The sequence below is a fragment of the Takifugu rubripes genome, chromosome 4, assembly GCF_901000725.2.
Source record: "Takifugu rubripes chromosome 4, fTakRub1.2, whole genome shotgun sequence".
NCBI lineage: Eukaryota > Metazoa > Chordata > Actinopteri > Tetraodontiformes > Tetraodontidae > Takifugu > Takifugu rubripes.
In genome coordinates, this window is record NC_042288.1 from 8,450,639 (window position 1) to 8,454,855 (window position 4,217).

A 4,217-nucleotide genomic window follows, 5' to 3' on the forward strand; every position below is an offset into this window, starting at 1 on the left:
CTCCATGGTAACTTCTTTAAAGGCTGACAAAATGACTTGGGAGCCAAAATTAACTGGAGGATTAACGACTGACAGTAACTGCAGGACTTTTGCTTATCAGAACCAAAGTAAAAGTGGAATAAACATTCCCGTTTGAAAGCACTCATGTAGTTGGCTTGCCTGGAACCCTCACCTCTCTGGGTTATGGGTGAGATGTCAGCATTTGAAGTGTAATATATGGAGTGTTTACATTCAACATAGTTCATTGCAAAACCTTAAAAAAGATGCTTGTGTATTAGCAGCAGGTTAGGCTAACAACTCAGATACTAAATGGCCCATTCTGAAGCAGAATATGGCTCTAATCATGTTTACAGCATCTATAAATATATGTATCCATATATGTATATAACAGCAGTCAGTAATGATAGCGTTTTTCTCTTCAGGAAGGAGCTTTGCTATTTAATCCCACAGGCCTCGTCTTCACTTTTGCTTGACGGGTCCTTTCGGGGGTTGTGAACATCCGCAGTGTTTATTTGCCAGGAGACTAATTCCTGCATCGCCACGAGCAATCTCTGCTTTACATTTTCTTTACTTCATTTACTCTTACACCTGTTTGCCCTGAGCGCCGCCGTTAGCAGTCTATGCTCCTTGCTCAATTACACCTTCACGACTGATCCTGGAACATAATCACATGCATAAGGAGGTGGTGGCTCCATGGGTCAGGGACGGCCAGAAAGTTTGGCCACACATTCGCTGATAACTCTGCGAACTTTCTGACACAAATGAAAGCAGACGCGTCGGGTTTGCATGAACCGCCTCAATGACGCGAGCCTTCAGTGCAGATGAGGGGTGACATCTTCACAAAACGAGTCCGACGGGCATGCGATTCTCTCTCGGGTGTGTGCCTCTGAAGCTGTGTGGGAGCATCAGAAGCCGGGGCTGAGCGGCAAGAGTCCATATGTCCTCTTGTCCGGACATGAAGGAACAGTGCATGTGGCATTTAACACGCTGCCAATGCTCATCACCTATGTTGATAATGTCACTGCATGCTCCTTAAATCATCGATATCAATAAAAAATGTTGGTTTTAGGGCAGTCACAAAAAAGAGGGTTACTGGTTCAAATCCCCTGGAGTTTGCAAGTTCTTCCTGTGCTTTTTTATTTTATTTTTTTTTACACAGCCAAAGACTTTTCTGGGAAAGTTAGCTTCTCAAAACTGACCTTGAGTGGTTGTCTGCCTATGGGTCTGGTGACATCTTCAGGATGTCCCGCATAAGAATATGGACAGGGTCCAGGTCGCCAACATGTGTCGCATCCCAAAAAAGACAGGGGCGAAAGAGGAACGCCTGTGCTGCTGCTTCCGTTACCGCCCCTAAACGCTCCTCTCATCCCTGTGGGATTTCTGTCTCTGCTCAATGCTTCACACGGAAGCGCCTCAAAGAAGCAGGAAGAAGAATGATCTCGCCGCATCATCGCTGACTCAACAGCGAGCAGGAGCACAGGTGGTCTGAGATCAGTGAGCAGATCTGCATGTTGGCGTAATCCAAAACACAGCCCCGCCATTATTAATATATCCATGTACAAATGCAGTCCCGGGGGCAGCAAAGTACCTTCTACCACGTTTACCTCCGTTTACCACAGAAACGAGCAGAGCCCAATCATCCGTGGATTAAGGAAAGAGGTTGGACAGAATGATGCTGTATCAAAGTGATGTACAACCACACAAGTGGTTATTGACAAAACAGCGCAGCAGGTTTTGGTAGAACAATAACTGGGGTGAAGGGGGAAACGTGGCGGTTTCAATTATTCAGGACCTTCTCAGGCGAGCGAGGGGGGAGGACCGTTGGAGAAGAGGTGGCTTTCATGCCGTCATATCTGTCCAGTTGTCATTTAGACGGGACGCCAGGGGCCAGAGGCACCGCAGAAGCCTCCCCGGAGAGACGCTAGATGCAGCAAATGTCATCCGGACTGGAAGGTCACATGTTACCTGGACTATTATGGGAGGCACGTCAGCTGGTAATCGAGTTCAACACATCACCATTCAGCCCGCAGCTCCCCGTTCAAGGTCCCTCCTTTAAATTATTTCTTGTCACTTTCTGTTTAGTGATCCTTTTTCTATATCTGATACGCGCAGCGCCGGTGCAGCTCCAGCTCTGCTGCAGGCTTTATTTGATTTCGGGGAGGCAAACGCAGGCGCTAACACCCAGGGTTGCATTGCAGGGACCATCAGATTTGAGTTTATCTGCTGGCGCGACCCCCGCGATGGAAGGGCGGGACACGGACGCCATGACGCGCTGCTGAGTCACTGCAGATGCGTCGGCATCTTTGCAGGTTGAACACTGACCAACCTGCTTCAGTACCACCCTGCGATTATGATGTCGTCTGCAGCCACATTGTCTTAAGTGGCACCACCCGACGTTGGACGTTTCATCAGGCTCAGCAGCTCGTTTCATCACCTACCTTCTCTTCCTTTTATGCGCAGCGGTGAATAATTCACACTCTTCCGAAGAAGTGGCTGGAAAACATGGTTTGAAACAGTTGTTGCGTAACATGTCTCTGCCTGCATCCGTCATTGCTAATTCTCTTGAATAATTGCCCTGTGTGATATTGTCATCTCAACAAGTGCACCGTTGCGACACTTTTATTGGCTTGAGTGCATTCGCCTGCGTTCTTTTCTGATCTGCGCTGATTGAACATGAAGAGCTAAGGCATCCTACAGCCATAGCTCTTCATGTTTTTGTATCATGCAGACATTGTCCTTTCATGAATGCACCAACACGTTTGCAGCCACATCAGATCTATTATTTATTTATTTATTATTCATCTATCAGATATTTACTGGAAAATAAAAGCTGTGGATGAAGAGATTTCAGCTAAAGCTTTAAAGGTCAGCTGCGGGCAGCTTTTTGAAATCTAAGAAATGGATTTAAATTTTCACGGCTGATATTTTAGAACAGTTATTGTATCTGCTGGAGAAGCAGGAGTTTTTAAAACATACGGGGATTATTAACATACCTATGAAATGATGATCTAAAGTCTTCCTGCTAGTTTTATCAGTTATATTTGTGTTAGGGTCACAGGCGGATCAACAGAACGAGGTAGATAGATGTCACCATTACTTGACGTTCATATTGGGGGGGGTGATAACTGAGGCCTGTGATGAAGCTTGTGGAGAAAAGGCTTCTACAGCTTCCTGCTCTACCTGCCCTGGAGAGTTTTGAAGTCATGACTCACCCACTCGCACCGTTCCTTGTATCATCAGTTTTCCACTCGGGTTTCTCGGCTGTTCCCATCAACACCTCAGCCTCATTTTTCCCCCTTCTGTATTGTATCAAACAAAGCCCAGCGGGGGTCTCTCCTCACAACCTTGAAGTGTAATCAAGGCATGACTTTCGTCTCCTGCATCACAGTTAAAGACGCGGCGTGAAGCTCCCTCGCATCCCATTTTATTCTCAGACGTTTTCATCTAATTTGGTTGCACAGCTCCAGAATTAGAACTTGTGCATCTGTGAATGTGTGCTGCAGCTGGACCAAAGGTCTCTACAACCAAACAAGGTTTACTGAGACACACACACACACACTGGGTCTCACTGGGGACCCAGGCTGACTGTGATGAATGTGAGCATTAGCAGTGTTTAATTAACAGCTAGCTGCAATAGTTAACTTTGTCGGCCATATCTCATTAGGTTTTAAAGAGGTTCCTGCTTATTGGCTGCTGACCTGGTTAACCTGGCCTGTAACATACTGATCTTGATGAGCACACAAACGTGTGTTTTCATGGTTCTAAACTTTTAATGAGGGTTATTTTCATACAACGTTGCTTCTTGACAGTAAAGTTAGCATGTTGTGCGTGACAGGCATTGCTTCCCTCCTGGAAAATAGAACAAATAAAATAGAAAATAATAAATAAATTCAATGCTTTTTGCAGAAGGATTTAACCAATGTGAGGTTAAATGAAAGCTACAAATATGTATTTATGCAGCCATCAGGCCAGGGGGTCGTGAGCTAATTATTGAATGCAAATGAGGCTTTTCCAAGTTTTGAACCAATTGAACTTAATTGAGATTTATTTTCTGGAATTTTTATACCAACGGCGCCTTTGCATGATTGTGTTTCGTACAGATAAATAAATCCCAAATCACCTAATCTGAATAAAATTTTTAAATGGCTTCTAAAGACTAGAATTCATATAAAACTACACAAATTTATCAAATCAATAAGGGGACATATGAGAGCATA